The sequence below is a fragment of the Triturus cristatus genome, chromosome 9 (assembly GCF_964204655.1).
Source record: "Triturus cristatus chromosome 9, aTriCri1.1, whole genome shotgun sequence".
Taxonomy (NCBI): Eukaryota; Metazoa; Chordata; class Amphibia; order Caudata; family Salamandridae; genus Triturus; species Triturus cristatus.
The window spans coordinates 322,876,530-322,903,723 of NC_140592.1; the positions used below are offsets into that span (position 1 = coordinate 322,876,530).

At 43.5% G+C, this 27,194-nt stretch overlaps 1 protein-coding gene and 1 long non-coding RNA gene across 2 annotated transcripts in view; one reads left to right on the forward strand and one right to left on the reverse strand.

Moving 5' to 3' along the window:
• The window catches only part of LOC146797841 (uncharacterized), an 89,860-nt gene extending 72,463 nt beyond the window's left edge, over positions 1–17,397 (forward strand). The window contains exons 4-6 of the long non-coding RNA XR_014968544.1: positions 1,397–1,526; positions 16,911–17,179; positions 17,337–17,397. This is a non-coding gene — a long non-coding RNA (uncharacterized LOC146797841). The remainder of the gene's footprint in view (positions 1–1,396; positions 1,527–16,910; positions 17,180–17,336) is intronic.
• LOC146797842 (uncharacterized) overlaps positions 1–27,194 on the reverse strand; it is a 115,828-nt gene that overhangs the window by 52,421 nt on the left and 36,213 nt on the right. The gene's annotated exons all lie outside the window — the stretch shown is intronic.

Genomic DNA, 27,194 nt, shown 5'->3' on the forward strand with positions numbered 1-27,194 from the left:
TGCTTCACATTACATCTTATAGTTTTATCATGTGCATCTTTACGTATTCAATACTGTACATTGACGTGCTTCAGTCTCAGCGACATATCAGGTCACATTATATTTGCAACGCCCTTTCATTTTATCTTGATCGTAAACATATCCCAAATCGTACACTTATTTAAGCGTATTGGATCAGGCCTATTAACTACATTTCAGACCATCTTCGGAGTAATTCCAGCCTTCAAACACTCCATGTAACCCTATTGATTAGCAATGGAAGTCTCAATCCCTCAAGACATGGAGAGAACACTGCTGGAACGACGTTGTGAGCGTATCGTGTTCTATCTATGTACGCATCGGCTCCGAGAGCGGAGTGAGCATTGGTTCCTGTCTTTTAGACCGGTCTCCCTAGACTGTGCCCTGCCTGTGTTCCGCTGCCTCTTCTGCGGAATTGAATGGGTGTTGAACCTGTGTCTGACACTTCCATTGATTGCGCTAGCGGACATAGACGTGCTCCTGGAGCCCTTGCAGGCCCACGTGTACAGTTGTCCACAGCGTATTCCCATGTTGATGGCATTTTTGGAGCCTCCAAGGGATGCTTGCATTCTTGCTGGAAGGGAAATCAGCTCTGCTCCAGAGGTAGAGGCATCGGTTACAGGCATGCACGCATCTAATTCTTCCCCAGCGGCTGCTGTGCGAACCAGAGATGACCTTCTTTGCTCACTCAACATTATATTGGAAGTGCTGGAGGGATTGCCACCTGCGCATGCAACGTTCAGCAATGTGGAGTCTTCAGCACGGGATTCATAAACAATCTGTCTTTCCCTGTGCTGGGAACTATTCGGCAATTTTTTTAAACAATTACCAAATTGAAGGTCAAAACTTACTTTTATTTTGCTCTTTTTCCCCCTTCTCTGCTCTGACTGAGCTTAATGGCTTTTGAGGTGCTCAGTGTAATAATAACGACTTCTACAAGTTCAGAGGATCTTTTGAACGCTTTTAGGGTAAATGGCTTTTCTTTTACGAACATTTTCTACCAGGCTTTTAAAGTGCTTTTAGTATTTTAATTATAAATGCTTTTTATGCTTTTTAATGGCCTTAGCTTTATTATTAGCTAGCTGACACGGTTGACCTTTTAATGAGGAGTGGGTGTCCTGTATTTTAGGTTAATCCTGTCATGTAAGTACCTGATGTACATAAACATGTCTTCTGGCACTGCATACTTATCCTTTATAAGGGTCGACACTTTTTTTCATCCTTGGCCAACAGCCCGCTGTGCATGACCGCATTTGTTTGGAAAAACATTTATGATTGTTTTCAAAACATTTATGATTGTTTTCAAAAAACATATTGATTCTAGAAGAAACCCTGGATTGACCACTCTAGTATACAAGACCCTTATTACCCCCTACAGATCAGAGGAGAATTCCTTCCAAGCTGACACGGGGTCCTGCATGCTGAATCTTCGACACGCATCGGTCTGACATCCCTTGCAGGGTGTTATCCTCGGAGCAGAGACGGGGTCCTTCATTCTCTACCAGCAGGTGAGGGGGTTGGGTTTTTCCTTAGGGGTTTCTTGGCCGGAGACAGACAGACACACACACACGTAGCTATACATGTATACATGCTACACCTACATATCTAGGCTAGGTACATTTAGGCAAATTACATGTTCATCTTCTTTGCACTATCGTAGAAATGCATCTACTGTTTACTATATTAGTACTTGTGATTTCTTTGGTATGCTTCCGTCTCCCGATTGTCGCAGCAAATGTGTTTTACACAAGACTGACGCTGGACCAATAAATACTTATTGAAACGACCTAACCGCTATCCTGTGTATTTTCTGAGAATAAGTAAGCAAGAGTGACTGAGCGAAAAGTACTGTACTGTTTTCCACTATCCCTGAGGGATAGGGGTGGTCATGTTCAGTGGTTGGCAGAAACTACCTACACCACTGTAAGATACAAGGGGGGTGGTAGTGGCACTGTAGAGCTAGCTGGTCTAACGGCTGACAACCTGTGGGGGTGTCCAGAAGCGACAACCTGTGGGGGTGTCCAGAAGCGGTTTGGACACCAAGCCCTGGGTTTAGGTCATCCAAATCACGCCGGTCCTGGGGATTCCTAGGAACTACACAACATTATAAAGTGTTAATTTCAATATGCCAATTCTGTTGCTTAGCACATGGAAAATAACTACACATAATTTGATGACCACAGACCTGGTACACATGACTAAAATGAGAATGTGAACATTGCCAACACAGTAAGAAATTAATTTGCCAACCTTACAACCCAACATCCAACCACCAACTTCTATGTGCTACACTAAGAGTATGGAGTACATTAAACTGCATCTAGTTTCTTGGGAGACGACGTACTGCACACCTGTTTTCAGCTAAGTGCTGTGGTTATCAGCTGCTGAAAGTGAGCATTCTCTCTAAAGAAAATACCCGACAGCTGGATAAAGTTATCTTCTTTGGACATCATCAGCTTTCAGCACAAGACTGGAGGCTGCAGCAGTACATCAGTCTGGCAGGTTCTATCAGAAGAATATCAAGCAGCATCTGGTGCGTAGACCTCTCAGATTCGATAGCGATTTCAGAGGGTATTTATAGTAAATTAGCCACTCTTATCTTTCTGAAGGACTGTATTGACATATCCCTATACATTAGATGTAGGTACTAATAAGGTAAAAATACGTGAACATAGACTACACTATTTGGGTTATAGCCGTTATTTGAGTTTGGAAACTGCCCCTTTACCAAACAATTGTCTTATGAGGCTATTTTGCTTGTATCACTACAGGGAGGGTATGCCATCTCTTGTGTGTCACTATTGGGGGATAGGACATCTTCATACATTAGGTTCAGAAGGATGTGAAAAACTCATAGGTTAGAGTAATGTGAAATTATGTATTTACACCAAGAAGGTAAAGACCACCATGTTTTAGAAACTAGGAAGTAAAAGATTGTCATTTTCCAAGTAGGCCTAAGACAAATAGAGTCATAATTTGGACAAAATTGAGTCAGTCATGGGGTCTACACTACACTCCCCTTGCTTTCTTGTGTTTGCTCCTTTCTGAAGCATGAATCAAGTATGTGTTGTTCCTAGTCTTTTTTATGTTGCTTTCAACCTATCCTAGGTCTCTAGCCTAACTTTAGTAATACCACTAGGGCACATTAAATTATGCTCTGCAATTACAAAACAAGGGTGATAAATGCTTTCAAAAGATGCACTTTCGCTTTAAATAATGCTTTCAAAAGAGGGGCTTCTATTTTACATTGGGGGTTATCTTTACAATCCATATAATCCAACTGCACCAAGAACCACAGGATCGTCATCGACAGCAAACCTGACATGACCACATCTGCTTTCACAAACCTTCAAGACACCTCTACTCATCCGGACTCCCACTTGCACACGTCCAACGCATACGAAAAACCAGATCTGGCGGTCGAGCCTTCGTGTACGTCGGTCCTAAAGCATGGAAAGACCTGCCACTAAACATACAAGCCTCCTCCTCACTTCAATAATTGCGCTAGCAGCTGGAGATCCTGGCTTTTCCAGTGGTCCCACTAGGGCCCTAGGCTTAGCTAGGCTCAAACCTGCTCAGTGTCATGCTACTCTCCCAGATGATAGTGCACTTTACCAATCTGCAAAACATAACAATTACTCAATTAATGAGATTGCATGTATTTGCACATCTCTGATGTTTTCCGGCTTATTTATGTTGCTTTCACTTTATCTGCCATCTCTAGCGACACTTTATTTATTCACATCCAAAAACATACTACTTTACAACACTCTACTCCACACAATGCGACTCCACTCCACGCTACATGCTATTCCACTCCGCTCTCCTGGCCACGCCACTAAACTTTTAGCCATGTTGAACAGCAGCACACTGCTCTATAAAATGGCTAAAAGACTTTGGCAAAGCAATAATCTTTCATAGGTGAAAACTATTGGCTTTGCCGATGCTTGCTGTTTTTTAACTACTCTATTGTAGCTTGGGGATCATTGGCATACAAAATTGAATGTTGTCCAGTTTCAACTTTCTTGGAGAAGGCAGCATATTTTCCTTAGGAAATTTGCTGCATTTATATTCCCTTCTGTCCAGTCGCCTGCCCCAGACCCTAGCAGAGGAGAAAAAAACAACTAATACAATGCTGCCAACACCATGCATTACAGGAGTGCTTTTCAGGCCTCGCCTGAGCCAGCGCATGCGCTGCTCTGGCGAGACATTTAGTAAACGGGTTTCAAAGTGCTACCCACCACAGGCTTTTGCAGGCCACCAGCTGTCTGACGCGCACAAGCGCGCGCGACGTGCACAGCTGGCATCTGCCTTTCTCGATGCGCGATGTCTTTTTTAATTTTTTTTTTTATTGTTTTCGTACCAACAACTCAGTACAGTTCCCAACAACCCCCCCCCCCCCCTCCAAAGTAGTCTTTTACATTCAGCATTGCCCCCAAGTATGCAGGAGAAAAGTCACCCTTCTCGCGTGAAGCCCCCCCTCCCTCTCCCTCCCGCACCCCATGTCAGTGTGCCCCCCTCTACCTACCCCCCTCCTGACGCGCCCCCCTCATTACTATGAATCGTGTACGGGTGCTCAACCTTCCCTAGGCGACTCGGGCTTTCCCCCATGTCAACCCACACTTTATGCGTCCAGACCTCACCACGACCCCCTGCATACTCCCCGCTTCCTCCTGTCGATGAGAGGTGCTCCCTTCTCCGCCCACATCAGACATCAGCCCCTGAAGTTCCACCACCAGCGCCTCCCAAGCTCGGGCCGTCGCTAGTGCCTTTTCATCATCCCTCCGAAGGGCTAATTGCAACTGGAGAGTGCTCTCTGCGCCTGCCTCGATGCGCGATGTCTTTAATGACTTTCAGCTTTCGTTAATCCCTTCCCCTACCCCCTGCCTTCTCCCACTCCCTTGTCAGCCTCATGTGCGCGACGCGATTGCTGCAAAACTAAAGGCTTTGAAAAAAAAAAGCTCTTTGTTTACTTTTGGTATAATCGTGGCGCCGGCGCTTTACCTTTTCCTACTTTAAAAGTAAAGCGCGGGTGCTGCAATAATAGCAAAAGTAAAGGAATAGATGTTTTTTTTTCCATTTTTTTACTTTTGCTATAATCGCGGCACTCGCGCTTTACTTTTAATGTTAAAAGTAAAGCGCGGGTGCCGTGTTTATAGCAAAAGTAAAGAAATAGAGGTTTGTTTTGTTTGTGCTCGTTTCTTTGGTAGTAAGCACTCCATTAGTGCCACCACCCCTGTGTATATCTCTCCACTGTGCCCCTTGTTCTCCGTTACCAGATTGCTTCGCCCCGCCCTCCTACCTCTTGCGCTCACTCGTGTGCTTCTCACCATAGCTTCTAGTTATGCCATGTTTCCCAGGTCCATGCACAATGTGCTGCCACAGTCCAGGTTATATCCTTAAATTCTGGGACTTGTATTCTTCTTTATTCTATTATAAAATAGGACTACAAGTCCCAAGATGCATAGGGGAAAAAACCTGGACTGAAGCAGATCAAGTATGGATATAGGAAACTTGGCAATTATGTGCCCCCCGGCACCCCCTCTTAAATGTCCTTGATGTTGCTTCCCACCCCAATCTGTGTTGCTTTTAGTCTTCCACTCTATCCCTCCCCGCCCGTTGCTTTTGCATTGCATTGCATTGGATTCACCTGCAACCCTCCCCGGGTTGCTTCGCAGTCAACCCTACCCCCGTGTTACTTCCACTACCCGGGCCGCTTTAAAAAAAGAATAGCTTTTGCTTTCACATCATTTTGTAGGCAAGCATATGCATGGTATGCACACTTACAAAATGATGTGGGCAGCCGCATCATAGAATGTTTTTTATTTTTTACATGCTGCACACCATTGCGTAGTTAAAAACATTGGCAAATACATCAGGTCACAAAGGTGAGCACTATTGGCTTTGTCAAGGATTGTTTGCTTTAGAGACTGCAGGCAAATCATCTTATACTGTCACTATCAATGCACAGCAGAACATTGAAAGCAAAAAACACAAAGGTTGTGATACTTTTTATTGAAATAGATAAAAGGCTCAGTTTAACATAATACAACCATAAGCATATGCTTACAAAGTCTAAAAGTGTCTTGGACAGAACCAAGTCACGTTTAAAAGCGACTTGGCTAAAAAAATAGTTTAAAAAAAACATTAGCAAAGCCAATAGGTCTTGCCTCTGGGACCTTTTGACTTTGTCAATGGTTTTTAGCAATGCTATGCAGAATGGCTAAAGAGTAAACAAAACAAAAAACAAGCATTGGCATAGCCAATAGGTCTCACCTTTGGGACCTTATAAGTGTTTAGCCATGCAGCAGTTGATGTTTTTGCACCAAGGATATCGTGCTGCATAACTAAATACTTATAAGGTCCCAAAAGCGAGACCTATTGGCTATGCCAATGCTTGTTTGTGCTGTGTTTGTACCAAAAGTAAAGCTTTGAATATAGGCCAAACAGTTCCATTTTAGTTTGGTCAGACCACAACAGGTTTGGCATCTCATCTATATATTGGAAATGTATTTAGCAATCTGAACTAATAATTTTGAATTCTATTAAAAGGACAATGAGGTGAGGGTTATACTTTACGCTTTTTTTTACTATTCAACAGCAGCCAGAAAGAAAATATCACCAATTGCAATGTTCATGGGAGCAAGAAGGAAATATATTAGAAGTCACATAACACTGTTGCTCAATCACAAACATTTGCCATCCATAACCAGTCAGTCCATCTTAACAGCCTCTTTCTTTGTAATGACAAAGAACAGGGTAAGACCCTTCTAAATTTGAAAATACATCCATCTGAACCACTATGATGTACACCAGAAATAAATACTTCTTTATCTTGCTTCGGATCATTTCCTATGGAAAAACCAAGTTACTTATCTGTCCAGTTAAGAATTTTGTTGAAAGCAAGTAGCTGGAATCATGGAAAGAAGAACAATCAAAGCGACCAAACTGGTTCTATACCTGCCTCTTACATGATCCAGCAACTCCACAGAGCTAAAGTCCCTGAGGAGATTAGTAAAGGGCTGCTTGAAGGAAATCAACAACTGAGCTAGGACAGAGTTCCTAATGTCAGTAATTTATGTGCTCCAACCAGCACAGAATCTTCTCTCAGATGGACATGGAGCTGACATAAGACAGGCAACTCTGAAGATGAAGAATTTTCAGTCTCTGGACAGCTTTGAAGAGGACCCACAAAAAATGGCTTGAATGGAAGAAGCTAGCAGCCCCACCACGCTTACCAGGCATCTAAGGGACACTGCCTTGTAGAAGAGTTCTCATCAAGTCTATCTTTATTGATCTTATCTTCAGCTCCAAAAGATAAAGGGGTGACAAGACTAAGTCTAATTGGAACTCAAGCAAGAGTGTTTGCTGGGCGTAATGTTGGACTGAGAACTTGTAGCAAAGCAATTGCCCGGGGAGATTATCCAGAGAGTCTGATGGTATACCAACAGGAAAAGCAAGTTGTCTAGACAGATGACCATGCTTACTCCATTTGACCTGTGTAACGGCCACCATGGGTTCATTGGTTTGGTAAAACTCCTTGCGGCTGAAGTGAGGCTAAATACAAGGGCAGTAAACTCATACATGCTATTGTTCCAATTAAACTGCAGGAGCCTGTGGTGAGGGAAAAAGGAGTACGTCTAGACAGGCATGCTTAGGCTCTATACAGATTATCAAGTTGCCTTTTCTTAGGTATCTGAGAAAATGGATACTCTCCATCTTGAAATGCCTAAAACAACCAACGGTGAGCTCTCCAAGATTGATGACAAGGCGCAAATCTCCTCCCGTTGTCTCCACCAAGAGGATGCAGCTTACGAGCCCAGAGGGTGAATCTAAAGATTTTCAATTATCCTAGCTTGAAGGGAAAAAGATAGACTCAGTTGTGGCTGTCTGCATAGAAGTTACCTACGACTGAAAGTTAACACACTGGTTTGTTTCCAGAATCCATGTGCTGTGGGAAATCCTTCTCCAACTGTGTCCTCTTCTGTCCACCAATCAAAGACAATATAATACTCACTTGGGGGGGGGGGGGGGGGGGGGGGTAGAAGAGACCGGACTGAAGTTAGCAGTAAAGAGAGTGTTCCCCGTCCCATATTGTTTTCAGCCATTTCTTGAAAGGAACGAAAGTCCCAGACTGTTCCTGGTCTTGCTAGCCACCATATTTGAGGGCACCTGAAAGAGGAAGTAGCCAGATGAGCACTACTTGCGATGGCCAGTTCCTCTAAACAAATTTTCTTTTTTTTTAAAGGGCTGATTGAAAACCCTTTTTTAACTGAAGGTTGCGCCTTGTTGGTCATAAAGGTTCTTATGAATTTACCCAGTTCTTTATTAATGGGGTCCCCAAACAGTAAACTCTGTTGCTGGGCCAGTCTCAGAAATTGCCCATTACCTCAATTTGGGTCAGTCTTCTATAGGACAAAGTGGCACCTTTCTAAAGAGATTATGTAGTTGGCATTGCAAAGTAGGCAAATTGCCCTCTCATTCCAACCTGCAAGGTTAAGCTTTGAAAAAAGAAAGCCATATCAAATAATTTGGTTAGGCCCTAGATTGGGAGGCCACGCTGTTTGCACTGGAAGCACTGGACCTGGCCCCCACACAAGACACTACGTCACTGTAAAGCGAAGAGTGTGAGTCCATTCGTGCCTGTACGGCTCGAGGAACAGGGAGGCTGTGAACCTGACCAGTACATGGTACCCCGGAGAACACACTCCTATAGTGACTCCCTGCTAGCACTGACAAAGTGGCAGTTCGACTGACCAAGAGAGGGTTAGGGTGAGCTAGGAGAGCGGGAGGGGGAATAGTTGGGGGTTGAACTTAATGCACTATTTCAAGTTAATAATGCCCTTTATAGGACTCTCCTCTAATGCAAGTTAGGAGAAACTAGATTGATACAAATGCATGGAGATGTATACGATGGGAGAAAACCAAAAGACTGTATTTGAATGTTTATATTTTGAAAGTACATGATATACAGCGGTCACCAATAAAGTGTGTTAAAAAAATTAAAAAAAACAACTTTGGTTAGGGGCCCAAAGAGGTCCAAACGTTTTGTCTTTTTGCAGAACGATTGATACCTTTCTTGGGATTGTTTGAAAATTAGCCCATGAAGGTTAAAACCCTTGTGTTGATATCAGGAGTGACAGACTTCACAGTCAAAATAAGGCCAAGAACATTTGCCCTTGAGCAATTGTGCACTTTGTGTTTTTAAAGGTTTATGCAAGTGGGTCTCCACATAGGATGCAAAAGTTGGTAAGTGCACCCACTTGGAGGACCCAAGTGGAAAATGGCCTCTGAATTGACTGAATCAGCCAGTTCTGGACAGAGAATAGAGGAGTGGTTTTGACCGGATCTTGTTCACTGTCTAAACATAGAGCTCTTTTCCTTTAATTGAATCAGGACACCGTGGGCGTAGGGAGTTGGAAGAGTAAGAGTCTGTGTCAGTTAGGAGTGCCCTTCTGGAATTGGGGGGAGGAGGGGGAGTTGATGTGCAAATGATGCAGTTTCTCCAGAGTTCTTTTCAGCAAGGAAGACAACTTTGAGTTCTTCAAAGCCTCAGAACAGATCGTACTCCTGTGCGAGTATTTCAACCCAGCAAATCAACTATGCTTGGATCATAAAAACAGCAGCAGCCAGCTAAAAATGGGGGCCAACGAGCAGATAGCGCCCACTCTCTGGGCAAGTGCGTTCAGGAAATGGCACCCAGCCAAAAATCCAGAGAGAGGACAGGAACTACTTCAAATGCTTGTTTAAGCTGAAGTGACAAGAAGTCTGAGCCTGGGCCCCAAGCCCCCCCCCCCCACCCCACCACCCTGACAAGAAATTAGCACTGAATGTCAGTACAGAGGCCCAGCTGCCAACCGACATCCCCAGAGCCTACACAAACATTGTAGCACATTCGGAAAACCAAAAGAAGCTTGTCAGGAGTATAGCAATACTAACACAATAATTTAAGTAAGAACAGTAACAAAACTCTAGAAAGAAACAGAACAGCACTAGAAGAGAACTTGGAGGAGCTCATGCTGAAGTGCACCAAAGAAAGACTGTTAAGATGATGGAGTATGGATGGATGGAAAATGTTAACGAATGCTCCGCAATGTCATGTGATTTACAGTTTTTTCTTCTACATCCCATGGACATTGTACTTTTTGGCAAAGGTTTGTTTGGTTACTGCTGAATAGTAAGGGAAGTTGAAAAAATGATCCTAGTCTTCTGTACTAACAGAGAATCTCCTAAGTGTTGTGGTTCTGTATTTCAACAGGTGCCAATATGGGCTTTGGGTAAAGGTTATTTTATTTTTGTAGAATACTTCAGATACTACTGTCAGGCACAAACTTTGACCAGTCTCGGTATAAGGGCACGTAGCTGTATCAAAGTTCCACTGGCCTCTAAGTAGCATCTCTGACTGGTCTCCAGCATGTCCATACCATCTATCAAAACTGGGCGAGTGATCTAGACAAGATTTTGGCGTTTGAGTGGCCCTTCCATTTGACCATGCTCTAAAATATAATCAAGGCCTTTATTTGTTTTTATGCCAATTGTGATTTTTACTTTAATCTCCAGAAGATGGAAGCCACCTGGAACAGATGAATTTAAAATTAACCCATGTGAAATTTAATACAAGTTACCTTGGTGTGTTATTCTTAAAATGATTAGTAACACCAACACCAATTTGGGATTGCTTTTGCTAGGGGTGAACACTTAATCAGCCATTGTTTGCTTTCTTTCTTTTTTTGAGTGGAAGCTGTGAGGTAAGGTGTAAAGCAACAAAAGGGGAATATATTAAAAGTGGGGTTGCTGCGTATACTTTTTATTATCACGGTCTGAAATTCACTAAGTATCTTAGACAAACAGCTGATTTCTGTTAACACTTATTAGCACACTGTCCTCTCTTATGAACTTATTCCAGCCCCAGAGTTCGCCCGGTTATTTGAAAACAATCATACGATTACACCTTCGACTCCCAACCAAAAACAAGCATTTGTCAAGCCATTATATCTTGCCTTGTCATGCTTGCAAGAACAAGTTACTTACCTTCGGTAAAGCCTTGTCTGGTAGAAAATGAATGAATATATATATATTCACTGAAAAAACCATAGGTTTCACACATGTTATAGTTAGCTGTACATTTTACTGATAAAAAACCAATGAAATTCCCCCGTTATAGTTACTGTAGGCAACTATAACTCACGCGACCGTAATCCTCTGCTGATGCTAATACTGTATTTAGACACTTATTTGCCCATGTCTTCTTCCATTAAATTTTAGCTATACATATATTACAAATATTTTTTTTTCATAAAGACACACATGTCATCAGCAGAGGATTACGGTCGCGTGAGTTATAGTTGCCTACAGTAACTAACGGGGGAATTTCATTGGTTTTTTATCAGTAAAATGTACAGCTAACTATAACATGTGTGAAACCTATGGTTTTTTCAGTGAATTTGCAAGGTTTTTTAAATGCTAATTCCTAACTATAACGTGTGTGAAACTATGGTTTTTTCAGTGAATTTGTACGTTTTTTAAAATGCTAACTTACTTTGCGCCATTCGTGGCGTGCGCGCCCACTTAACGCAGTTCGTTCCGTGCGCACACGGTGCGCTTCGCGCACCGTGCGCGCACAGTGAGCACGCGGTGCGCTTCGCGCACCGCGCGCCCACTTTACGCAGTTAGTGCCATGCACGCACGGTGGTCACGCGGTGCGCTGCGCGCACCGCGTGCCCACATTATGCGAGATGGGCCATGTACGCACGATGCGCTTCGCGCACCGTGCGCACATGGGGGACATATTATGCGCATCGTTGGGAAATGTTTTGTTTATTAATTTCAATTATTTCATAAGCCATGCACAAATGGTGCCCTTCGGGCACCATTTGCACATGGGGTGGGGAGAGTGTGGATACTTTTTTTTTTTTTTAATTTTTTTTACCGTACGCGTACGGTAAGCGTAATCGGCGATTTTTCGATTGGGGGCCCATATATCATTGCTGGGTGATTATTATTTCAATATACTGCCCCTTTACCCATTTTTGGGCTTCATTTATGCTGCCCTACTCAGAGTGCGAGAGAGAAAATGGCGGCCGCCGCTTCCTGGTTTCGGCCGATTCGAATGTTTACTAAGATCTAAGAGCCAATCAGAATCGCGCTCGTCACCGTACGCGTACGGTAAGCGCACCGTAAGCGCACCGTAAGCTGGCTCAGATATATATATTGATTTAAAGGCTATTTTCTCAGAATCTACTGAACAGATTTACACCAAACCTACAAAAGGCACTTCCTTGACCTGAGGACTACCTCTCTGCCAAATTTCAAGTAATTCTGTTCAGCCGTTCGGGCTGTAGCTGTGTCTAAAGGTCCTATGGAAAAATGCATGGGAAAAACGCGTTTTGGGACCCCCCTTTTATCTCAGCCCCCGCTTGAAGAAACAGTGAGTGTGTGCATTTGGGAAGCACTGTGAGAGAAGCATTTGGTAACATTGTGTATTTGCTGACAGAGAACGGTTTTAAAACCTGTCATGTTGTCAAGTTTTAGTAGCATTAGAAGCCAGTCTTTGCTTATGCGTTGATTAAATTAGTCAGGCATTGACAAGTCAAGTCAAGAAAGCTTTATTCGACGATTGTCATAAAAGCATACAAAATTTATATATATACACAATTTACAGATAGCATATTAAAAAATAGTTTAAGACAATAAATAAAGGCATTTGCAGAAGGATTAACGTTACAGAATATCGGGATGGTTATCCCGCCAACATTTTATTCCTAATCACCCATGCCCTACCTAAAAACTTGGCAACAGATATGTAAACAAATGGGATTTCAGCAGAACGCATAATACGCACTGCCACCTTAGCATTTCTGGTACCTAGCAATCGGCACATTGATTTTAGCCAGAACTTGCGGGGAATTACATAGGATGGACATTGGAACAGAAAGTGATTGACCGATTCAATAGGTGCAGTACAACCAGGGCAGTTAAGCACATTTGACACGGCCCACCTAGAAGTAAACTCTCTAACTGGGAGACTGCCAACCCTAAATTGAAAGTATAGCTTCCTGTCCAAAGGATTTGTAATGTCATCCCAAAAAGGTGCCAGAGAAATAGTATCCTTAAAATCCAAAAAGGTACCAGACAATGAAAGCGGGGCTGTGGAACTAAAAACTCGAGTTGCTACTTTTTCCCAGTATAGAGCCTTCAGTACTTGTTTAGACGGGAAGCTAGCATTTAGTGGATCCTCCCACAAGTTTTTTAGGCCCAGGTCTTGGAACGAATCACGCATTCTACAAAGCCACTTGACCTTGTGAAAAGTATCCAATTTAATAATATCCATCAGGCCAAGAGCAAAAAGCCTAAGTTCAGGAGTCACCCATAGGCGTCTCCAATATAAAACTGGGCGAAACAAGGCAATTAGTGCTATTGGCCTTATACCTAGGTCATAGGACAAGGGACAAAGGGGAGTACTCTGAGGTAATTTAATGAGATTCCTTAAGAATCTATTTTCTGAGGTAGATAGTTTATGTACATTATCAAAACCCCACAACTCTACCCCGTAGAGCGCGGCACCAACCACCTTGCCATCATACACCCGAAGAGCAGGGTTAATGGGTTTAGTCAGTGATTTGGCGTGTTCTTTGCTTAACGCGCCAGAGAGCTGGGAATGTTTAAGGGACGCCAAATCAACTTGCTTTTTCCATCCCAAATCATGCTGAATGCAAATACCTAAATAAGTAAAATCTTGGACCTGGTCCAATGGCATGTTATTCATATATATTTTACTTTTAAAAGATTTGGACTGGTTAAAAGACATGAATTTAGATTTTAAAACATTGATTTCGAGGCCGCGGGCTAGACAGAAGTCCTCAAAAATACCTAGAGACTTCTGGAGGCCACTCGGCGTTTTAGAAATTATAAGACAATCGTCAGCAAACATTAAAATAGGAATTTTTTTACCTGCCAAGGAGGGGGCATCTACATTTGCATCTATCAATAATGCAGCCACATCATTAATATACAGGGAGAATAAAGTTGGTGCAAGTACACATCCCTGTCTAACCCCCTTCTGGATAGGAAACTGTTTGGTCACTTGGCCGACACCACCCCATCGGATCTGTGCAAAATTGTCTACATGAAGTCTGGCAATTAGGGAGATTAAGACAGCAGGCATCCCCATCTTGTCTAGGGTGGTCCATAGGGATGCCCGGGGGACAAGATCAAAGGCTGCCCTAAGATCTATAAAGGCAGCATATAAGCTGCCCCCCCCTAGGTGGACTACTTTCCAATAGAGCATAGCAAAATGCAGCACCTGATCAATGGTGCTTATTCTAGCTCTAAAACCAGCCTGTAGATGGGAAAGGATTGTATTCTCTAAAGCCCAGTCCAGCACTTTATTCAGGATCAACCTGCCTAAGATCTTTTGTGTAGTGTCAATCAAACTGATTGGACGATAGTTGGCAGGGAGGGACTTATCAGGCATTGACATTAAAGTGTAGTCGTGAAATATGTAGATTGTGTGCAGTTCCTTTACCACTTCCACTGTAGTGAATGAGTTTTGGTAAACTCATAGGGATAGTGTTGTTTGTCTAGAATCACACTGAGTCTGTGTGCATTTGGGAACCACTATGAGAGAAGTGTTTGGTAACATCGTGTATTTGCTGACAGATAAGTGTTGTAAAACATGTCATGTTGTCAAGTTTTAGTAGCATTAGAAGACAGTTATGGTTTATGCTTTCATTATATGAGTCCGGCATTTTCAGTAAATTGCAGTTGTGAAATATGTAGATTGTGTGCAGTTCCCTTACCACTTGCACTGTAGTGAATGAGTTTTGGTAAACTCATAGGGATAGTGGTGCTTGTCTAGAATCACACTGTGAGTTAGTGTGTATTTGGGATCAGTGTGAGAGAATCATTTGGTAACATGTATTTGCTGACAGATAACGGTTTTAAAATCTGTCATGTTGTGAAGTTTTAGTAGCATTAGAATCCAGTCTTTGCTTATATGTTGATTAAATGAGTCATGCCGTGACACTGATGTGCTGTACTTAAATATGTAGATTGTGAGCAGTCCCCTTACCCCTTCCACAGTAGTGAATGAGTTTTGGTAAAGTCCTAGGATAGTGTTGATTGCCTAAAATCACACTGAGTCTGTGTGCATTTGGGTAAGGATTGTGAGAGAAGCATTTGGTAACATCGTGTATTTACTGACAGATAACTGTTTTAAAACCTGTCATGTTGTCAAGTTTTAGTAGCATTAGAAGCCAGTCTTTGCTTATGCGTTGATTAAATTAGTCAGGCATTGACATTAAAGTGTAGTCGTGAAATATGTAGATTGTGTGCAGTTCCTTTACCACTTCCACTGTAGTAAATGAGTTTTGGTAAACTCCTAGGGATAGTGTTGTTTGTCTAGAATCACACTGAGTCTGTGTGCATTTGGGTAAGGATTGTGAGAGAAGCATTTGGTAACATCGTGTATTTGCTGACATATACCTGGTTTAAAACCGGTCATGTTGTGAAGTTTTAGTAGCATTAGAAGCCAGTCTTTGCTTATGCTTTGATTATATGAGTCAGGCTTTGACATAAAAGTGCAGTCCTGAAATATGAAGATTGTGTGCAGTTCGCTTACCACTTCCACAGTAGTGAATGAGTTTTGGTAAACTCCTAGGTATAGTGGTTGTTGTCTAGAATCACACTGTGTGTCTGTGTGCATTTGAGAACCACTGAGAGAAGCATTTGGTAACATCGTGTATTTGCTGACAGATAACTAATTTAAAACCTCTCATGGTGTCATGTTTTAGTAGCATTAGAAGCTAGTCTTTGCTTATGCATTGATAAAATGAGTCAGGGTTTGACACTAAGGTGCAGTACCATGTACCATTCTGTTCACTGTGGCAGAACTGAAAATGTAAAAGTTTTACCTAAGCACTGTCCTAGAAGTAGTCTGATTATTTAGTCAGTTTCTAAGTACCAAATAGACTGCTTCAAATGTCTATGCAGTATGCATGTAGTGTTCTAACATACTATACACTTGTCTTTTACACCTTCAATTCCCTAGTCAGTATCCATACACTTCCAGGAAATATCCTGTCACTTCCTTTGCAGTCCTCTAGAGACCCATTCAACAGCATGTACTAATCCATTCACTGTGCCAAAACCCAAACACTTATAAATTCACCAAGACACTCGCTTTCCAGTACTCTAATGATTCAGTCACTGCCTAAGTATTCATGCACAGAGCCAGGTCTTAGCATATGGACTTCTTCAAACCCCTATCCACTATGCATGCAGTCCTCCAAGCACCTACACACTTGTCTTTCACACCTTCAATTCCCCAGTCAGTATCCGTTCACTTCCAGCAAACACCCTGTCACTCCATTTGCACTCCTCTAGTGACCCATTCAGCATCATGTACTAATCCATTCACTGCGCCAAACCCTAATAAATTCACCCAGGCACTCCCCTTGCAGTACTCTAATCATTCAGGCAGTACCCAAGTAGTCATGCAGTGAGCCAGGCCTTAGCACATGGACTGCTTTAAATGCCTATGCAGTATTGAGGCAGTCCTCTAATCACCTACACAGTTGTGTTTCACACCTTCAATTCCCTAGTTAGTTTTTATACTCTTCTAGCAAACACTCGGTCACTCACCCAGTGTGTCTCCTTATAGTACTGTAATCATTTAGTCAGTTAGCATGTAGTCTTTTAGTGAGGTAGGCTTTAGGGCATGAACTGCCTCAAAGTAGTATGCACTATGCATGTAGTGTTTTAACGATCGTCACACTTGTGGTTCAGGGCTATAGTTTCTTAGTCAGTTTTTATATAAAATGTGTTTGTACAGTAATGGAATAGTATAAATTTGAAAGTTATTAATATACATTTATTTGTGATTTTTTTTACAGATACAGAACAGGAGTGTTTCTCATCTCTTTGCACTCTTCTCGTGCAAGATTGTTTGGATGAAGGGTCCTTAGGTGTTTCATCATACTTGCTGTGCCGCACAAGTAATTTTTTGTTAGGATCCCCTCGTAACAGAACTCGTGGCAAATCTTGTGAATGAAGAAGGTGGCATTGGTCTTTGTTTGCCGCTTGGAAAAAGTTAAAAATTTCTTCACCACTGAAGAAAAACGTTGTGGGCGTGGTGCCTTCTGCAAAAAAATTCTCAGATTCGGTAAATATTTTAAAGCGGCAACATTTACAGTTTTTGTAAGTTAAACTTATAAAATTTTGTTAGCTATATACATTTTATATATCTGATTTGTTTCTTGTGGTATTTTGATGAGAATACCATGTTGGGTTTTTTTTAACAATCTTTTTGATTTTTTTAGGTCTGTCGTCATCTGTGGTTCCCACAGGAGTGTTCCGCTTTGTTGTTTTGTATTATTGTTGTTACATTTTGTTTATTAGTTTATTGTTTATATTTATGTGAATAAAAAAATAAAGTTTGAAAATAGTTTATCGTCTATATATTTATTATTATAAAAAGTAAAGTTTGAAAAAAAAATTAATAATGTTTTTGGTTGTTCTCTTAACTGCTGTGTGACTCTTTCTTGTTCTTATTACTGTTATTTGATGGAGTCCACCATGGTGTTAAATTTTGGGGCACTTATCGCTGGAATACTAGTGATATCTGCAGTTTGCACCAACTTCTGAATAGTGTGTTAGATTTATCTCAACTTTACTTCCGTTAAAGTGCTGATAATGAAATGGAGAGTAGCCGTTCCCGTGCAAAAAGACATGAGGTGCACCTTTGCGATTTATTCTAAATACTAAAATCCTGTATTGTATTGCACTGAGGTATTGGCTGCACTTACAGTGTACACACGAAATCTATTAGGAAATCTCATTGTATTTATATTGATTGGGAATAGTGCGTCAGGTGGAGGATCTTGACGAGATACACTGCTCAGTTCATATATTGTTGTGCACACGAAAAAAATCACATCACAACTTTCACACCAATTGCAATGCGAAACAAATTCAGGCGATAAGACAGGTTAGCACCAGGGATTTTACACCTGCTTTCTGCTGGTGTTAAGCAGGACAACTACCTGCACCATGAAAGGGAACACAGCCAAGAGCCACACCAGAACACCCACAGGTGCCATAGAGTCAATGAGCAGGATACAGGGATACCCATGAGGGCCAGAAGACTCATCTCAACAACTCCAGGACCGCCAATGCCCCCCAAACCCACATCTTAGTAAGTGTGTCTCTGTGGTCATTGTCTTAGCATGATAGGCACGAGCCCTGCAACATCATAGTGTGCTGTCACCTCAGCGTTGGCAGTGAGCCTGGATGTGTAGCTACGTACGCATCCTCCTGCATGCACAACTGGCGTGTGCTGGTCTGGGGTTCACAGGTCAGTGCAGGGGTGTGCCTATCCGGCAAGGGGAACGGGGTGTCTCGGACATGTCCGTGTACAGGAAGTGCGGTAAGTGTGTCTCTGTGTTCTGGTGTGGCCTGTTACAAGAGCCGCAGCAGTCGATGTTGTAAAGTGGCATGCACCACCTCCAAACGGCACTGTGATGTTGTTGTTGGATTGTAGCAGGACATACGCAAATAGGCATTACAATGGCGTGCCGTACGAGTGCACGAGATACAACAGCTCACTGTACAAAAGTGTGGGGGCTCGTGGGAGAGAGGAGCAGCCGTTTGGCAACATAACACACAGTGAACTCGACCATGTGCCACATGCTGGGCATCTCATCCATGATGACCACGGTCGCAGACATCCCACAACACCAACGACTGGCCTTTGTACACATCCTGTATGAATGCAGCGTGGGTTTCACTTCTATGCTCGTTCAGTGGTGTGATGTTGGCAGGTTGTGTGACTTGTGCTCCTTGTTGGTGTGTTTCATTTTGGCCATTGTTAGTCTATATGTGTGTTGTACTTAATTGTGCATGTGTGCCATTCTGCCCATCTCCCCCCCTCCCCCCACTCCCTGCTTCTTCCTCTTCCTAGTGCTGTTGTGTCTATAATTTTGTTGCTGCACACATAAAGACATGTAAAGAATAAATTAGAATAGTTCCTTGAGGTTTCAAAACTTCTCTATTGGTTTCTTTTTAATTTTCCATATGAACCGTTTTTTTAATATTCAACAACACATAGAAGTCAGAAGTGCAACGTATTCTATCAACACACTTTCTAGAACATTCTACAATATGTGCAGGTTAAAAGATCATCAATTTTTTAAAACTTTATGATATTTTTTTGTAACATGTTCTTGAACATTTAACGACACATGCAGGTTAAAAGTTGACGATTGTTTTAAGTCCGAACAATGCCTTCCAAATGCAAGTAGCAGGTGTGGTTGAGCTGAGAAAATGTTATCCTATGATGTGTACTCCACGTAGAAACTGCTTTTTCTTAACCAATCACAAAGATGCTTTTCCACAAAACTAATGCACCCTACTTTTAAAAAAGAATGCTTTTCATGATATCTTTAGAGATAAGTTATAGATAGGAATTAGCATTTAAAAAACCTTTGAAATTCACTGAAAACACCATAGGTTTCATGCACGTTATATTTAGGAATTGGCATTTAAAAAACCTTAGAAATTCACTGAAAAAACCATAGGTTTCAGGGGTGTTATAGTTAGCTGGACATTTCCCTCGTACAAAACCCTAGTATTTCCCCTGTTATAGTTAGTTCAGCTAACTATAACTCGCGCCCTCGCAATGCACTGCTGATGACGTTACATATTACATCACTCATGACATGGTCAGTGACATCACTGATGACATCACTGATGACATCTCAAATGACATCACTGATGACGTCAGCCATGTGATAAATTAGTGCATCTTCTCACACCCTAATATAACCTTTGATACACCGACTCAAAATTTCAGGCGGCCATTTTGACAACCATAGATACTCCAATACCAATAACTACTCACCCACGCATTGACTTTTAGGTCTACATACATCTGCACTCACTCACCTGTACAGTCACTCATACTTACAGTCACTCTGTGCATTTATACACCTATATAGACACTCACACACCGCCAATCATCCATTGAGGTACTGATACATCTAGTCAGTCATGCAAATAATAAATCTCAGTAAAATTTACTCACCTATACAGTTAAAAACACTCAAGTTCACTTACTCATAAAAATACTAACAAATTCTGTGTCTTCCTGCAGAAGAACAAACAGCACATGACACAGATATCCTTGCACTATGGCGCATACAGCCACTCCCAAAATCACACACACTCCCATATAGATAGTTATATACTCTTACACACATATACACTGCGTTTCACATATGTAGTTACTGACACATGTACAACTGAGATATACATTCAATCACTAACACACCCATACATACACTCATCCAACCATACAGTCCAGAGATGCACTCTTAAAAACATGCACCCACTGAATCACCCACTCACACATCTAGTCACAGAGTCACACACACCCTACCCACACAAACACTCAGGCACCCATATAGATACTCCGACAACCAATCAATAACCCATATAGAGACTCATATAGCTATTGACAAAACCATGCAGCCACTTATACACCAACACACAGACACATACAGACATTCACACAGTTTAGTCACTAGTCTGCAGTAAGATACATTTAATGACTCACTTATAGACTCAGTTACGCACCTAGAAAATCATCCATTCACACACTTGTACACCCACTTATTTTTCAACAGGCCTTTCCCTATATATATTAAACATAATAAAACTGTTCAGAAACACATACTCAATGGATGACGTCATCAGTGATGTCATTTGAGATGTCAGTGATGTCATCAGTGATGTCACTGACCATGTCATGAGTCATGTAATATGTGACGTCATCAGCAGTGCATTGCGGGGGCGCGAGTTATAGTTAGCTGAACTAACTATAACAGGGAAATTTCTAGGGTTTTGTACGAGGGAAATGTCCAGCTAACTATAACACCCCTGAAACCTATGGTTTTTTCAGTGAATATATATATATTCAGTGAAAAAACCATAGGTTTCACACATGTTTTAGTTAGCTGGACATTTCACTCGTAAAAAACCAATGAAATTCCCCCGTTATAGTTAGTGCAGGCAACTATAACTCACGTGACCGCAATCCTCTGCTGATGACATATGTGTCTTTATGAAAAAAAAATATTTGTAATATATGTATAGCTAAAATTTAATGGAAGAAGACATGGGCAAATAAGTGTCTAAATACAGTATTAGCATCAGCAGAAGATTGCGGTCGCGTGAGTTATAGTTGCCTGCACTAACTAGAACGGGGGAATTTCATTGGTTTTTTACGAGTGAAATGTCCAGCTAACTATAACATGTGTGAAACCTATGGTTTTTTCACTGAATTTGCAAGGTTTTTTAAATGCTAATTCCTAACTATAACGTGTGTGAAACCTATGGTTTTTTCAGTGAATTTGTACGGTTTTTTAAATGCTAACCGCGCGCCCACTTTACGCAGTTAGGGCTGTGCACGCTACGCGCGCCCACGTTACGCTAGATGGGCCATGTACGCACAATGCGCTTCACGCACCGTGCGCACCTGGAGGACATATGATGCGCTTCGTTGTGAAAGGTAATATTTAATTTTTTTAACAGCTGTAATATGCAATGCACAAATGGTGCCCTTCGGGCACCATTTGCACATGGGGTGGGGAGAGTATGGATATTTTTTTTTTTTAATAAATTTTTACCGAACGCGTACGGTAAGCGTAATCGGCGAAATTATCGAAAAATTTAAAGATCCGTTTTTGAGCTTGGGGGATCTTTGAGGACTCCCTCAACATGGCTAGGTGCTTAGGAGCTGTCGAAACAGCCCCTTTACATGTTTTTGGCCTTTGTTTTTTAACCCCCTCTCAGAGTGCGAGAGAGAAAATGGCGGCCGCTACTTCCTGGTTTCGACCGATTCGAATGTCTACTAAGATCTAACAGCCAATCAGAATCGCGCTCGCGCACGTCACCGTACGCGTACGGTAAGCGCACCGTAAGCGCACCGTAAGCTGGCTCAGATATATATATTGATTTAAAGGCTATTTTCTCAGAATCTACTGAACAGATTTACACCAAACCTACAAAAGGCACTTCCTTGACCTGTAGACTACCTCTCTGCCAAATTTCAAGGAACTCTGTTCAGCCGTTCGGGCTGTAGCTGTGTCTAAAGGTCCTATGGAAAAATGCATGGGAAAAACGCGTTTTGGGACCCCCCTTTTATCTCAGCCCCCGCTTGACGAATCCCCCCAAGACTTTCAGGGTAGGAGCGGAGCGTAGCGCCCCATTAGTTTTGAAAATTTCGCGAGGATTCGTCGACCGGCGCCAAAGTTATTCAAAATAGAATGTTGCGGTTTTCCTATGGAAACAGGGTCCTAACTATAACTACCTACTGGCGACCGCCAGTAGGTAATATATATATATATATATATATATATCTCAGCAGATTACTTACCTTAGAATTTCCCCAGTCGTCACTGGATCCGCAAGATTTCCCATGAGCAGTACCCCTGCACGCTGGTAGGTGGAGTTGTTTGGCTCAGCATGCGTCGTCGGCTTTGTTCGCATCGCAATTGTCATCCGTGGCACAAACATAAGTGCCACTCAGGCACGCTGACATGTGTTTCTGGTCACGACTTTCCACGCCAAAAGCGTGGAGTCATGAAGAATACGGACCACTAGTGTGGGAAACTAGAGCCCTGAAAGGGGAACAACCCTGATCCTAGAAATCAGTTTGCAGAGCGGGGAGGATGAGTGGGTCAGTAAGTAAGGAATCTGCGGCTAGATAGAGTCTCTTATCAGATAAGGCGTTACTGAAGATAAATAACTTGTTCATCTGATAGAAGCTTTTAGTCGCAGATTCCTTAACATAGAATAGATATCCAAGCAATACCATCCCCAGTGGTGCGTCTGCGGACCAATTTCAAACAAGGAGATCCAGGACCACCGAACGGGCAAAATGCCCATCCCTACGGACCTGACTGTCCAGGCAGTAATGTTTGGTGAAGGTGTACAGGGAAGCCCACATTGCTGCCTGGCAGATATCCAGGGCTGGAACTCCGCAGGATAACTCAGTAGTCACAGCTTTAGCTCTGGTAGAATTAAATCGCAAGCCTTCAGGTTTCTTCTTGGCCAATGCGTAGCATATTTTAATGCATAGCACAACCCATCTGGAGATGATCCGCTTCTGCACATCCCGACCTTTCTTCGCACCAACACACCCCACAAAGAGTTGGTCGTCCACCCGGAACTCTTGCGTGCAGTCAAGGTAAATCGGCAACGCTCTATTTGGGTCCAGACGATGGAGTCGCTACTCTTCTTTGAAGGGATGTGGAGGAGCATAAAAAGTAGGCAGCGAGTTGGATTGGCCTATGTGAAACGGGGTAATAATTTTCTGGAGAAAGGAGGCTCTTGTGCGAGGCACCAGTTTGTCAGGATACACTGAGAAGTAAGGCAGCTTGGATGGCAAGGCCTGCAGCTCACTTACTCTTCGGGCAAATGTAATAGCCACAAGAAAGGCTGTTTTATTCGTAAGAAGCCCCAGAGGACAATTATGGAGAGGCTCGAAAGGAGCACACCTCCAGATTGTTTAAGCTTAAGGCTCCAATGAAGCATGATAAATGGTGAAGGAAGGAAAAGATGAACTACACCTTTCTGAAATCTATGTACAATGAGGGATTTACAAAAGGAGGGTTGGCCAGGTAACCACAAAAAGGCAGAAAGAGTCAAAAGATAGCCCTTAAGAGTCCCCAAAGCAGGGTCTTGCTGGGCAAGGGAAAGAATGAAAAGAACTTCAGCAAGGGAGGCTAAAAGGGGTCAATGTTTTTTTCTGCACACCATGCCACAATTATGTTCCAACAGCAAGCGGACACAGTCTTGGTGAAGAAACGCCTGGCTGCTAAGATGACGTTGCAGTCTTCGGGTAGAAGGTCGAAAGCTATCAACTACCGCTGCTTAATCTCCACGCAAGAAGGCGGAGACTGAATAGGTTCGGGTGGAGAACCACCCCCTGTTGCTGTGACAGAGATTCTCCCGAACGGGCAGCCTGATCGGAGGATCGATAGCCATGTTCAGTAACTCGGGATACCAAACTCTCCATGCCCAATCCGGAGCCAGAAGGATGACCTGGACCCAGTCGTTCTTGATCTTCTAGAGAACTCTGGGCAGGGGAGTAAGGGCAGAAAAGCGTATAGGAAGCCTGTGCTCCATTCGAGATGAGAAGAGTCTCTGAGCAAGAGCTGCCTTGGAAACTCCAGAATGCAAAAATGCTGACATTCCACGTTCTCTGCAGAAGCGAACACATCTAACCAATGCTCTCCCCACTGTTGAAAGAGACCTTGTGCCACCTCCAGGTGGAGACATCATTTGTGATCTGCTAGGCATTGACTGCTGAGTTAGTCTGCTCTGGCATTCAAAGAGCTTGCCATGTGTTGAACCACCAGGGATATGCCCTGATGTTCCAGCCATGTCCAGAGACGCAGAGTCACTTTACAAAAGAGTCCACAATGCCACCCCACCGTTTCTTGCAGTACCACATGGCGTTGGTGTTGTCCGTGAACACTTGCACTAGTCTTAATTTGATGGAGGGTAGAAAGGCTTTTAATGCCAGACAGATCACACAGAGCTCCACCAGGTTGATGTGGAGTCTAAAATCCACCCAAGACCAGAATCCTCGGACTGCCACCTCTTCCAAATGGCTGCCCCATCCCAGGAGTGACGGATCAGTCACTATGAGATCTGGTTGGGGAAGGGAGAGGGGTCTGCCTCTGACACAATCGCGATTCATGAGTCACCACTGCAGATCTTTGATCTGGACTGTAGGAAGGTGGATATCTGACTATGGTTACCCCCAACTTTTTGCCTAGTGTCTAGCTGGTTTTTCGACTTAGTTGGCCTGAGATCCTGCCATTCAGGGTCTCAGGCTATCTGCTCTCTCTTTAAAATGGACTCCATGTACCCTAGGTACATACCCAATTGGTAAGGATCACCTTATTGGACCCTGTACAGTGTACCCTAGGTACCCAGGGCATAGGTGTACCCTGGGCCTACCAGGGGCTGCAGCATGTATTATGCCACCCCTGGCCTGGCCTTCCATTATGACACCACTGGCTGATCACTCAGCTGGGGCAAGGTCGTGTAATCACCCCTTGCTTAGGTGTAGTATTCCTATACCTACATTATATATAGACACATGTGTACCTATCAGCCACTCCTATGGCAGGCCTTAACAATCCTGGAGGCAGAGTGCTTGGTAACATGTGAGATGGTGCTCTAGCATGAGCTGAGCCTGTCTGCAGCTTTCGGAACCATGTCCTTATAGCTGTTCTATGATATAGCCTACCATATACTCTTAAAGTACCTTATAATCTTAAACGGTTATGGTAACTATGGTTTGGCTTTATCAAAACATGTCGTGTAAGGTGTCTAATACCCCCATACCATTTCGGGTGATGAGGATATTATTCCTCCCTTCTAGAGGGAGAGACATGTTAAAATCCTACTTTGCTGTTTAACTCTCACCAAAGCCTCAGCATCACAAAATGGATGCTGCTGCTGCCACAGACAAGAGTCTGACCTCCTGCAGCTGGGAGCCCTCCCAGCCAGGGAGGCCTGGACAATAGGTTTCCTGCTTGGGGAGGTGCTAGCACCTCCCCAGACAGACTTTAGTGTATTGGAGCAGGGAGGGCTGAAAGGAATGAGACATGCCTGGGGCACACAAGGTGCTCCATGCATAGTCCAGTTCAAACCGGCGCTGGGGCACTCCAGCCCCAGCTCTGGCGCGAAACTGGACAAAGGAAAGGGGGTGTAGCCACTCCCCTTCCTGGTCCCACCCATAGGAGGGACCTTGCAGGTAGCCCAGCCCACTAGCCCAGTATATTAGTAGCTAGTTGGGCCCTGCTAAATTAGATTAACCTGAATCTGCAACTTGAACAAACTCTGGACCTTTGGCATTCGACCTCAGGAAGAAGACTGAAGAAATCTCCCTTGTGGCCAAGGAGTGACCACCCTGGGCAACCAGGCACCATCCAGCGACCGCTGCTTGCTTTGCGACTGATCCTACGAGGGACGACTGCAGAGACTGACCAGCGCCGAGACTTCCAGACACCTCTGAACCAGATCCACATCTCCAGCGAAGCTGAGACCCGTGGAGGCGACGAGGGACGTGGGACCGGCGACTTGGGAAAAGTGGCTAGTAACTGACTAACTCGACTCCTGAGGCTTCCTCGAGGCTGTGCTTGGGGAATTGAGAAGCCCCACTCCCGAGCACCATCTGCAAAGAAGACCAGCTCCCCACACTTCACGTGTTCTGCGTGGGGCCCTTCTGCACCTGTGTTGCTCGACGTGTTGTCCGGTTGCTGGCCCGTTGGCTAGTAACCTCTGCGACGGCGAACCTTTCTTTTCATCTTGCTGGTCCGGCTCCTCCAGACTGGCACCCGCTCCTCTGTGAAAGAGAAGCACCCCAGACCTTCCTGGTCTGCACCAGAAGCAAGTCCTCCATCCTGCGTGGGTTCCGCTTGCCAAGGCTTGTTGGGTCCCGACTCGACTTAGACGCCGCCGTCAGCAAGAGCCTTCGTGGGACAGCTCACCTCCTGGTCCTGGTCGTCCTCGACGTCTCCTGTCAGCAACTTTCCTTCAGGCATCCATAGAAGTCCACGACGAAACCAGACGCAAGTTCACACCTATGCACCCGCAGCCCGTGGGCTAGGTAACTTGGGTACCTCGGTGCTCACAAGGGTATTGACTATCCTAGGGTCTAGTTTCCGAGTCTCGACTTTCTAGCTATACCAGAAGTGTCCTAAAACTGTTAATTTCTAACTGCTAGTGATTCTATCGACTTTTACGCATTACGCGTGAGTGTTTCCACTCTGCACCTGAATCCCGTGGGCCTCCCACTTCCTAACTGTTGGTAGTATAGTGTAGCCCCAGCGATTCCCTAGGCCTAGGCCTATCCTGTGTTCGTGACAGTGGTCCTTATACCACTTACTTAGTATATGGTTTGCGTGGCCCCTAGGGCCTAACTGTATTACTTACCTGTGTGACTTAATGTATGCTTGAATAAGACTGTGTTGTACTTACCTCGAATCTCATAAAGAGTGCTGAGGGTTTGCCTAGAATAAATACATTCTATTTTTATATATATCTGTTGTGGTGTTGCGGGTGGGTCAGTGAGGAATCCACAGGCAGATACTGTATCCACC